Source organism: Calonectris borealis, chromosome 29 (assembly GCF_964195595.1).
Source record: "Calonectris borealis chromosome 29, bCalBor7.hap1.2, whole genome shotgun sequence".
Lineage (NCBI taxonomy): Eukaryota > Metazoa > Chordata > Aves > Procellariiformes > Procellariidae > Calonectris > Calonectris borealis.
In genome coordinates this window covers 2,699,605-2,712,079 of record NC_134340.1, presented here as the reverse complement: position 1 = coordinate 2,712,079, position 12,475 = coordinate 2,699,605, and the positions used below count along the sequence as shown (strand labels likewise).

General features: G+C 49.3%; 1 pseudogene; it reads right to left on the bottom strand.

Annotated features, from left to right (window-relative positions):
* Positions 1-672: 672 nt before the first annotated feature.
* LOC142094092 (metalloproteinase inhibitor 2-like) lies at positions 673-2,763 on the bottom strand (annotated as a pseudogene).
* Positions 2,764-12,475: the final 9,712 nt, after the last annotated feature.

Here is a 12,475-nt window from a genome sequence, read left to right as displayed (position 1 = left end):
TTTGGTCTGTGATGCGTTCATTCTGCGCAGGCACACGGCAACCGCGGCAGGGGTGGCCTGGCCCCACTCCAGCACCCAGCCCCAGCACCGTTAGACACTGCAGTCAGCGCTGCCGGGAGGGATTTGAAAGTGGCCCTGCGGCAGCTCCTTCCCTCGCCACCTTGTTCGTTCCCCTCCGTCCCTTGGGGCTGCTGGCCCAGGCAGGCATTGGGAGCCCGGCGGTCCCGCGGGTCTGAGTTAACACCCAGCGGGATCCCTCCTAACCTCAGCACAGGAGGGACCGGGGGGTCCGGGGGAGCACTGACTGAGCAGCCACACAGCCGAGCCAGAGGAGTGGCTCCCGCTGCCGCTCTCCCCTGCCCGGGGGCTCCCGCTGCAGACATCCCGCACGCAACCGGTGCGACTCCAGCGCCTGGTGAGGAGAGAGAGAAATTACAGCACAGGGACCATACAGCTGGTGGCAAAACAAACGGAAATATTAAACTCCAAGATAGACTACCAGCAGAGATAGAAGTAAATGGCACATATCATATAACCATACAGTGAGCGAACGGGAGTCGTATATGGGATTGATTAGAGGTTGGGGGTTTCTCCAGGAACCGGTATCAGTATGGACCAGTCTAACATCTCTCAGGTTTTTTTCTACTGGCTACTGGAATGTGCTCGTTTGGCTTAGGGGTCCTCGATGTCAAGAAACTCTTGCCTGGGGGGCAGCCATGCTCCGGCACCAGAAGCACGAGCCGTCGCTCCTCTTGATGCAAGCATAGCACTTCGCCTGCCATCCATACACATTGTTCTTCTCCATCGCCCAGTCTGTCCAGAGACACTCGTGCGAGGAGGAGATGAAGCAGGGGAGGGAGAGGCAGCACAGGATCTATATACAACAGAGACCATCATGTACCACCCCATGGGGGGAACACCGGGACGGCAGCGCGGCGGGAGGAAGCAGCACAGGATAGCTGGGGCTGGTGGTCCAGCTCTGGACCAGGGATGCCAGGCTGCCCCATCCCTGTGGGGCATGGCGGGGACACGGCCCTGATGCGGGGGGACTGCGGGGGGACTGAGGGAACCCCTGGGTGTAGGTCCCAGGGCTGGCCTTGGTTCCCAGCCGGAGAGAGCCAGAGGCTCGGCTGCCCTTCCCATATCCCCGGCCGCATGCTGTAACCCTGCACAGCATCATCCTTGAAGGACGGGGAAGAGCATCTTGTCGCAGAGCCCGCGCCCGCCTCGGAGCTGCAGACCCCCTGGCGGTGTGGGGAGTGGGGCGCAGCTCACCTTGCACTCGCAGCCCATCTGGTACCCCTGGTTTAGGCTCTTCTTGCTCAGTCTATAAACTAGGGGGAAAGTTAGCCGGCAGGTTGCTGCTTGGGAACTGGCTGGGTATCGGTCGGCAAGTGGTGAGCAATTGCATTGCGCATCACTTATTTTTGTATATTCTTTTATCATTATTACTATTATTATTTTCCCATCCTTTTCTGTCCTATTAAACTGTCTTAATCTCAACCCATGGAGTTACTTTTTTTTTCGCCATTCTCACCCCTATCCCACTGAGGGGGAGGAGTGAGCGAATGGCTGTGTGGTGTCTAGCTGCCTGCTGGGTTAAACCACAACAGTCCCCCAGCTGCCCCTGTCACTGCCCGGGGCTGCCAAGCATGGCCAGGACACAGCCAGGGGGTCCACCAAGGGCTGGTGGTGGGCGCAGGAAGAGGAGCAGGGCAGGGGGGCCGTGCCCAGGGAGCGGGCACACACGTCGCAGGCGCCTCAGGGCCAGCCCTGCCACCGACGTCCCCCGACAGCCCTGCCTCATGGCCACCCACCTGAGATGAGATATTCCTTCTTCCCACCGGTGTCCAGCAGCTGGCCTCACACAGCAGTGGCGGAACCATGTAGATGAACGCTATGTCCTTGTCAGGGCCCTTAAACATCTGGGGAGAAGGAGCAACCTGGCTGGCACAGAGGCTGCCCCATCCCCCCAGCCTCCTGCCCTGATGTGCCCCGTTACCTTCATCTGCTTGATTTCATACTGCATTTGTTTGATTGGATTCCCATATATATCGTTCCCCGAATCCACCTCTTTCGCAGAGACGGCCTTTGCTCGCATCACTGCAATGGAGAAGTGTCGAAGTCAGGTGGGGTGGCTGGGGACCAGAGGTGCTGCCTCGGTCCCGCTCAGCGCCCCCTGGCCCACAGGGGCTCCCACCCTCGCACAGGGACAGCGATGGCAGGAACAGCTCTGCCGTGGAAGGGTTCCTGTGGTCACACTGCCAGCACAGCCTGGGGACACACAAAACGGCACATGAGCACTCGACATGTGGCAGTGACCTGCAGGGTGCCTGGGGGTGGGCAGGGCAGGCAGGCAGCAGGCAGCCAGCTCACCCTTACTCACCAGCTCAGGACGCGGCGGCTGGTTTGGTGCCATGCTGTGTATGTCGCAGCCACATGCGGCGGACGCAGACGCTCAGGCGTGCAGAGTCTGGGTCCCCGTGCCGAGACCTGCGGCTCCCCGCCCTGCCTGGCTCCCTCTGCCAGTGCAGGGACGGGAGCTCCCGGCCTGCCCCAGGCAGCACCGGGGACGCCAGGGACGGAGACGGCGCAAGGGGCAGTGGCAGTCCCAAAGCTGCAGCTCCTGCTCAGCACCCTCACAGCTGGGGGCCGAGCCAGGGAGGGAGCCTGGCTGCAGGGCAGGGACTCACAGGGCTCCCCGCTCTGCTGGGCGTACTGCCATCCCATGGGGAGGCCAGCTCTCCCATCCCTCGGGGGCATTCCGGTGCCCTGCCAGCCTTGCTCCACGTGCATGCTGTGGGGTAGGGAATGGGGAGCCATGCTTTGGCCAGGGTGGTAGGAGGGCAAGCGCCAGCCATGCTGGGGACACGGCTCCTGTCCCCCACCAAAAGGTGCTGGGGTTGATGTAGTGGATACAGTTTGTTACAGTACCGATTATTTCATACTGTTCGTTTAGGATTTGTTCCTTAAAAGTTAGGTAACTAGCAGGTGTTGTGTTCGTAGGTATGTAGATAAATTGTGTATCTTGGAAGCATTGTTAGACTCCAGTGAGCAGTAACCACGGAAACGGAACAACCTTTTAAGGAAAGAAAGAAACAGTGAAGAGAGATATGATAGGGAGTAACATCAAATAAGAAGAAACAGTGAAGAGATATATAGTTCTTTGGCTGAAATGATGCAGATGGCTAGGAACACTTTGTAAATGGACAGATCTGACATAGAGTTGATGAAAAGGCCTTGAAAAGGCCTTGAAACTTAGTATTCTGCGTAAATTAGACAGGGAGGCTAACCTTGTATCTTGAGTAGAAGAGATAAGAGGGTAGTGCTAGTTTGCGTTAATGAGAGATGTGCTAATTAAGCCAGGAGCTAAAACTGAGCATGCGTGAAGACCGAGTTCAACGAAAGGACACTGTGAGGAAGACTATCGACAACCACCAGAGGACCCTGAAAGACCACCAGAAGACCCCCAAAGACTCTAATGCGCATGTGTCTAGGATGATGTAATATTATAATTAGTTCTCGGAAATTTAATGAATATGTATAAGAGAAAACTAGAATATGTATAAGAATTATCAATATAAGCAGAAAAGTGATTAGACCCAGTGTGCTTGGGCTGTGCTCGACCACCGAGTACCCAGGCCTGAATAAAACAATATCTCTCCTGAGCATGTGAATTGATTACTTGCACACCAGGCACGAATCCGCTTTTCAGACAACAGGGTGGGAGCGGCCGGGGGCCGCCCACCAGCCTGGCACAGACGCGCTTGCTTTCTTTCGCCTGGCACAGCAAGGAGAGGGAATCTGACCACGCCACCACAGGGCACGGGGGGCATGTGGATGGGCTATTTAAGCTGAAGGTCAGGGGGGCACAGCCCCACATGGGTACTGGTAAGTGCCAAATGAGTTTACTCTGCAAAGGAGCGGGTGGCCGCCGGCATGAGCAGGGGCTGGGGAAGAGACTCTCCAAAACAGCCGTCCCCACTCAATTCGGGCACTCACTCAATGCGGGGCAGGCGGACGCAACGCCTGCTGGTACCGGGGCTGCAACCAAGGGCTTTCCCAGCCGAGTTCCCCTCCCTTGGGGAAGGGCCGGGCTGCCCGGGCACGCTGGCAGCACAAGTAGCAACGAGGCCATGCAGGAAGCCCCAGCCTCCTTGCCTGCAGCGGGCAGCAGAGCGAGCCCTTCGACACAGCCCCCTGCCCTGGTCCCTGACCCAGGCTCAAGGAGCTCTGCTTGGCAAGCGCCGGCTCGGTCCCTGCCCGCTGCCAGCGCCTGCGCCTGCTCCTCTGCCAGCAGTGCCCCTGGGTCACCGTTTGCCCCCCAACCCAGCAGCTCCTGCATCCTCCCGCGTGCCAGGCCCTTCACTGCTCCGCGCACATCTGCGGCGTAACTTGGGTGCAACCGAGCTGGAGAGACACGCACCAACTCCAGCCCCGTGGCTTCAGGCGCCGGGAATGGTTACTGGTTCAGTGGGCTCCAGCCTTTTCCATTCACATGCCAATGAATCACTTGACAAAAATGCAGCCCAATTCTAGGCAGATTTGTTCCAAACAGTGCAGCCTTGTGGAGGGGACGGCTGTGCTGCGCTTTCCCCGCCAAGACCCCAGGAGCGCAGCCAAGCTCTGCGCCAGCCAGGAACCGGAGCGGTGAGGAGGGTGAGCCGCAAGGATCACGGAGTGGACCCCCGGAGGAGAGCCCGGCTGAGATCCCCGGGATAAGGAGGCAGGGACAGGTGCCCAGAGACTGGCAGTCAGACCTCCCCAAATGCCAATGCCCCCGTTGGCTGCGTCACCCACCACTCCTGCTGCCAGCCTGGATAGCCACCAGCCGCAGGAGCCCAGATCCTCCGTGAAGCTGAGCCGAGGCTCTCCCAAGTCGCATCAGATTGGCAAGTACTCGAGGAAACCTGAAACAAGGAGTGTGGAGAGTAAGACCTCAAGGGTGTTTCTTCCAAGCTAAGAACAAGAGTGAGCAAAACAAAATACCAGGCAGCAGTAACACGAAGCAGTCTTTAAGAGAAGAGGGACAATCTAATGCTTCACAGTCCTGGACAGGTTAAATCAAATTAAAAGGTGAAAACATAGTTTAGCGCCTATTTTAATGTATTTGACAATCACCTAAGAAGAGAGCACAAAAATACCAGGGTTTTTTTTTTTATTCCAAACTTTGCAAAGGACTTTTATGCAACAAAATACTAAACATCTGATGATTTTGGGCTACATACACAAGTATCTTGTATTAGTGATGCTATCAACACTGCTACATCTGTAATTTATACTACCATTCTGAATAAGGAAATTACTTAGAAGCTAAAAAAAATAAGGTTTTGAAGACACCGAGGGTTGCTAAGGGACAGAAATACTTACTAGAAAAATAATCCCCAATCACCTAATAGCATGACAATAAGTAGTTAAGGGTACCACAAGCCTAAAATTCCTCAAATGATGTACCTAAACATCCGTTTAGGGGTCCTTATGAGAAGCAGTGCAAGAAAGAGTCATAACTTCTGAAATCAAAATACAAAGAAATTACTGTTCAAAAACAATAGCCTTATTCGAATTAACACAGAGCTTAGCTGGACTATTCTTATTAGCCAGAAATGTGTTAATCAAACATCATTCTGTAAAGGGATTGTATCAAATATGATACAATGTCACATTTGACTATAAAAGATTTACATGTGCAAATCCTAGAAACATGAGGTACTGTTAGTATAAAATAAGGTATGTAACATGGCTTATAGGAAAGTGACGAAAGGAAGGAGGAGGCTTTGTGGGATGTTAGCAAAAGTAACGGGATGGAATTTTTTTTCCCTAACAATTTTTAATTCTTCATGAAATTTCAGTTTCTTTAAAACATTTCAGTGCAAATGTGGTTTTAATCTTTTTTTATTGCCAAGACAAGTATGTCAATAGCATTTATTAGTGAATGCACACATGAGATTTAGCTGGCAACTGCATCTGTTGCCCATAAGCACAAAGCACCACAGGATAAGCAGGCCTCCAGCACACGCAGCTTGTACTGCTGCTGCTGCTGCTGTTTGTCCGAGATGCTTAAGCACTGCAATAGCCCCAGTGGTATTTTGTTTCAGGAATCTGCTACCCATACTCCCCTGAAAACACTAGAACCAAGTGTAGCCACCCACAGGCCAAGAGGAACTATATCACACGACTATTGGCTTACGCTCACAGACAAACTTGTTTCTTCCCTGCCACAAAACCAAGCAGTAAAAGAGCCTCCTGTGATCTGTGCTTCCATTATACTTATTAAACAACGAGCAGGAGGTTTTGTCAGTGTACTATAGGAGTATACCAACCCAAAGGGTTACAAATAACGTACTTTTAAGGCCTGTCTTTTGCTTTTTCAATGGCTTGTGTCACTCTTTTCACTGATGTAATGTTTATCACTGCTTTTCTCTGTATTGGTTAAGATGTTTGTGCCTCAGCAGCAGTGTGGATTGTACCAGAGACGCATACCGATCTTGCTGCTGTTGAGTGACCCACCTCTGAAGGTCTGAGTCTCTGCACTGGTGTGAAATATATAAGCATGCTGCTTGCATGTCTGAGCACTCATTTGGTTATTTCAGGTCACTTCACTGGTGGGATTCTCCCAGGAATAGCCAAACTTGGGATTTAATTCCCCGTATCTTACATTTTCCACAGTTCAACCAGCTGCCTTGCGTACCTTAGTTTGTGGTGCCAATTGAAGCAGTTTGTTCACAAGCAGCACCTACTCGATATCCCATACGAAAGGGCACTATTTTGCTTAGGAGAAGCGATGTGAACGAGGAAGCCGTGTGAAACCTCCCCGCTCCCCGGGGCAGATGCTGCAGGGCCACGCACATCTGAACTCTGCCTACATGCCGTAACAGAGACCGTGGCTTCGCAGCTTCCTTTTCCTATGTAGGGGCACGTCCACATGGACATGTCAACACGTGCCTGAGCTGGCACGGCACAAACCAGCTCTGATTTGGGAGCCATTGACCCACGCCACCCCAGGAGCACTGTGCTGGAGTGGAGAAGCCCTCCCGAGAGAGGCTATTATGGCTCAGCCTCCGCAACACCAGCACTGTAAGGCGCTCGCTCCCCAGGCGGGCGCAGGGAGGGAGGACGAGCCTTCTCGTTGCCTCGGAGGCCACGTGCTGGGGCATGTTCACCTTGCGGCACAGGATCCATGAGCCTTGGAAGGTGTGAAGCCCAGTTTCTTACAGCTTTGTGTGTAAAGGACAGATTTTTGGTGCCCAGTAAGTAACTCAGAGGTGATTTTCTGCTTAGAACAACCCTACCTTTCCTATCAATTTCCATTATCTTTCAAAGGTTAATGCTCTTGCCTTTGCTTGACAGAAGCACTCATTTGAGCTTGTTTCTTCTACTCAGCTGCTCCCCCCCCACACCCAACTTGTGGAAAATTTATTATCTCCAGGGCTTCTAACTTCTGCCAGGCTGAACCTGATCAAAGCGGTAAAGTAATTACCGGAGAGGGTGGATGCACAGACAGTGCCACTGAACACATCTCATTTCCTGCCGCAATAAAATGTCCCCAGCATCTCATTTCTTCTCCTCTTTCCTCCTCCTGGCTTACCCTCAGTTGCACCGAGAGATTTTTCACTTCTGATTTACACCCCGGGCAATACCACCCTGCGCAGACCCGGCACTGCATGCAAGATAATCTTTTGTTCTCCAAGAGAAGGAAACCACAAGGATACCACTTCTGCAGCCTCCCTTTCCCTTGCAGGTTACCGTAACCTGCTCTAAAATGGATCACACCGGACGAAGGTGAAGGACAGCCCCTGGCTCACCTTCCTTCACTGACTGATGTGAGGCTTTAACGCCGTCCTGACATGCAGAGCAGCGGTAAGGAGGAAAGTGGTAGAGGAGCCAGGTTTTGGACTGCACAACAAATCCTGGGATTTCTGGGCGGTAACCTACAGACGGGCCATTAGGTGCTGCTGTAAGGCAAGCAAAGGGCCTGATGGGCAAGTAAGGGAGGTGTGCAGAGAGGTGAGTGGGCAAGCAAGGAGCACTCCTCACCCAGCCTCAGGCCTTCTGCTAATAAACCCACTGTGAGAAAGTGAGAGGACCAGGCTTTGCCTAGCGCAACAACAGTAGCCGGAGCAGACCCACCTGGTGTTTCTGCTAGGGTATTCAAGAAAATATGCGCATATCCGCACCGCAGTCTTGCATAACTGATGAAAGGACCCAACAGCCAGGTGGAAACCCAAGTCCTTTGCTTACTGCTGGTAAGGTCTGTAACTTCTCCTGCCTATCTGCTTAGTAACTACAGCCGCTGCTTGGAAATCAATCATGTACCGACACTGAATTCTGTTATCAGAAGAAAACTCTCTAGTCTATTGAAAAAAAAAAATTACAAAAATAGGAACATAACCAGCGACGTACACAGATGGCGACTGAAGCCCCAAGGCAATTTTGTAAATATTGCTCTTGTGCCTCTTCCTGTCCTCCCGCCGGCGCCTGTTCTCTTTGTTACCCAACATTTGGGCTTCTGACAACTCGAAGGTTAAACACCTGACTTGAAAAGTCCCCCTACATCCATTTAACACACACTTGACAGAAAATCAGTGGGTGTTGAATACATTGACGTGGGATTAGCAGACCTCTAAGTATCATTTTCCTCATCTTCTCCCAAGTTCTGAGCAAACTATGCCAGTGCTGCCTTCCTTTATATTACAATTGTGAAGATGATAATAGTACTTAAAACCTGTGCTTACAAGGCCACCCAAGTCTGCATAATCATATATATACACAAGCAGTCCCACTGCATGTTGACAGGCAATCTTACCTCTGGCGGTCCCCCAGTTTAAGAATCACATATATGCATGTGTATCTTACACGTACATGCACACGCTGTAATCATAATGAAGACTACATGATATCATTTAGAGCATTCTTTTAAAAACTACATTGCATCTCTCCTTTTTTTAAATAGAAATACCAGGGGCTTAGATATATGACGTATTTGTATAATTAGAAGCACGTAAAAACAGTATCCGTATTTTCCATAATTAAGCAACTACTGAACCTCTTCACTGACAATAAATCCCTCAACAGTTACCTGAGTACCCCCCGCCAATACCAACTCTAACGCAACATAACTAAAAAACCGCCACTGAAGAGGAAACCAGCTTACCAATTCTGCAATTTGTTCTTGAGCTTTTCCTACTGAGCCTGTCATACCACCTCCTAGCGTGTTCTGCTGACCTCCCAAACACTGGTCTGAGCGTGAAACTGTTCTCAAGCACAAGCATGGAAATCCAACCATAGGTTGTCCCATAGGCATGCAAAGATGAACATCTTATGTCTCCTCTGTCCACACTCCCGAGGATGGGAAGCCAGAAGTGCTGTTCAGTTACCCAAGTCTAAAGAGGTTTAGGATCTTTACTGCATCTGGGGAAACACAAGCCTAAGAAATATTTGCTCCGTATCTAATCACCACTGAAACAAAAGGAAGCAAAGGAGAATGGAAGACACACCAGGTCTGCCAAGCAAAGAAACTGTTTCTGAGTGCACAGAAGCACAGCTGGAGACATAATTCCTGCTGACACACACTCAGGAGGATTGAACTTCATCCATTTGGGTCCCTTTGAGAATACCAAGCACCCAGATTGTTCTGGAGCATGCATTTTACATCGGGGACCCTCTGAAAGAATCGGAGATGGTGCAGTTTTATTCCCTGGGAGAGTGCTCTGACACTTACCCGCTTCTCAGTTAGCGTAGGACAATTAAAATACAGTAACTCATTAGTAAGTACGGGCTAATTTCTGGCCCATCCTGATTCTAACAACAGCCAACAAATCCCTCAACTAGCTTTGTTCAGACTGTATTTATGACAGTTATTTTGCTCGACACTTTGGGGGAAAGCAGATGACAAAGCTTGCCTCTTTGATGTGGAAGGACGGGTTTCAAAAGCATACTACAAGCCCAAAAGAGCACAGCATAGTACAGCTTATACATGAAGTAAATTTTACATCACAAGCCATATTGCATGTTTCTATCAGAGAAAATGGGGTTTATGTAGGCACATGGGAAGTAGGTCTTTTGCTCAAAAAAAAAGAAAATCCTGATTAAAAAAAGTTCACTTACTAAAACAATCAGACGACATCCTTTTTGATTTGTCTCTAAATCCACGTGTAGATTTTATTCCTTCACTGCCATCTGAAATCGTACTACTTGAGGCACTTTTCATGTAAAACCAAGAAATATCAACTCAGAAGGCAAAGACCCTTCTTCATGGAACTGAGCACCTGTGACTACAATACACCTTCCCTCTCATTTAAACGTAACAGCATAGTAAAAACAGTTTTTAAATTCCAAGCGGAGAGAACCAAAGTTTGGAAACTACAGGACAGTCTCTTCTGAGCACAAAATAATCAATTTCTTTTCACTTCTCTAACAACCTTAAATAAGAACCTAGCGTTTCTTATTTTTCATGCTGCAGCACAGAAAGCCAGTACCCATATCTGCACAAAGACTTCCACTGCTCAAACCTGTGTGCAAAGCATTGAGGAGTCTTGGCTCAGTCTTGGCAGTACAGGAGCAATCCATCTCAAATGCACTACACATTTTGCATTTGCGGGTATCACATATAGATACTTAATTATTGGTTTTCCTCCCAATAACAACAAAACAAGAAACAAGAAACCCTCCTCGCTTCCACGGCTCTTCTTTCCAGGCTAGAGATTTATGGCAGTGACTACCTATTTTACCCAACATACAAGCCACCTTTTGAACAATTTTCAAAGCTGGCCCAAAAAATGGATCATAAATAATAATCAGTCTAAAGACAGACCAGAGGTCTCTTGCGCTACTGGAGATATGCAGGAACACTTTTTATTTACTAGACTCCTTCGTAAAAACAAAATGTTTGTGATGGCAACTGAACTATAAACTTCTTTTTAGACAGAAAGAACTTAGTGAATAGGAATATCCTGCAATACTTTGATTGCTTCTTAGCACTTACATGGTTTCAGAATGCATGCATAATGACACTGATTGTATGGAAATTATCAGGCATTTATTTTGCTATTAGTGCCAAGGCCACAGTTGTGTGAGGCATTACACAAGCATATGGAATCCTCGCCCAAAAGAGGTTGCAAACCACCTGTTTGTTAACACAGTCACTGTATTTCAACCCTTCCACCTGTGACAACATCTTCTCAGGAGGCAGACTTGCCTGGTCTGATCAAATATTCAGCAGAGTTAATATTGAACCCCTATAAAAACTGGGCCCAACCTCTACATTTGCGGTTGGGATACAAGACTCATACCACAGGGTTCACACTTCAGTCCCACCTGAGGTATGTATCTTAAATGTCATTTCCCAGTGGTCAAATACTCCTCTTCAGAGCTCTCTTTAAACTGAGGGCTCGCTGTAAGGGAGAGAAGAGAGTTCCAATCTCCTTTCACTAAACTTTCATCTGCCAATCTCCTTTCACTAAACTATACAAAAACTCTCTCTACAACAATAATTTGCACGTGCCTGGGACCATTCCCTGGAATGGAGGCCAACTGACACAATTACCCTTGTCCATTTGGTCGCATTTTGTTATGCAAAATTTGGATGCAGAATAGCTGCATCCAAAATGCCCACTGGGAAATCCCCTGGCCCATTCCCACTCATGAGCGGTGCTGAGGAAGTTGTTGAGCTTTTCAGCTGATGTGGGCCAAACCTGTACCTGTAAACCTCCAAACAATTTAGCACTACAGATGACCAAGGTCCAGTTCATGGGAACACTCACTGGTGCTGTTTAATTCAATACCACAGATGCTCCAAAAGTTTTCCCTCAGATAGCATCTCACGCTAACGCATGCAGGGGAGGTTTTTTCAGTACTCTCTTAGAACAGCAGTAAACAGAAGCAGAGGAAAGCAATGTGAATAAACCAAGCTCATCCACTATCTCAAGGATAGAAGAGTGGCTCATTGTCTTAAGAATACAGCCTAAGGAGCACCTGGCTTCAAACCCAATGTTCAACTGGAATTAATTTTTTCCCTCACTGTGATGAACAGGTAGAAGGTGGGGGGCGGGGAGGGCGTTGGCTTGTTTTTTGTTTTTAAACTTCTTACTTTCAATAAAAAAGGGAACAAAAGCTATTAAGCATCTACAAAGATGCACAAGGCACTTGTGCATCAGAAGTGCGGGATCTAGTAACAAGAAGTGACTGAAGAAATGGAGACAGAAAATGGGAAGGCTCAGCAAGTACCTAAGCACAATTCACAAGTGAAGCGATCCTGTCAGCATAGCACTTTTTGCCATCAAAATACCTGACCAGCAACACTTCAGTCCTTCAAACAAGAGGACATCAGAGCAATTAAGAAGCGAAAAGGGAACACGTATCTTGAAAGACAATGCCTGAAGAGGCAGTTAATTTGGAGGAAGGAGAGATTGGAAGGCATCTCAGGCCTATCATAAACTTACTGAACTCCATATTAAGCAATAAGGGGTTGCCTGGTTGC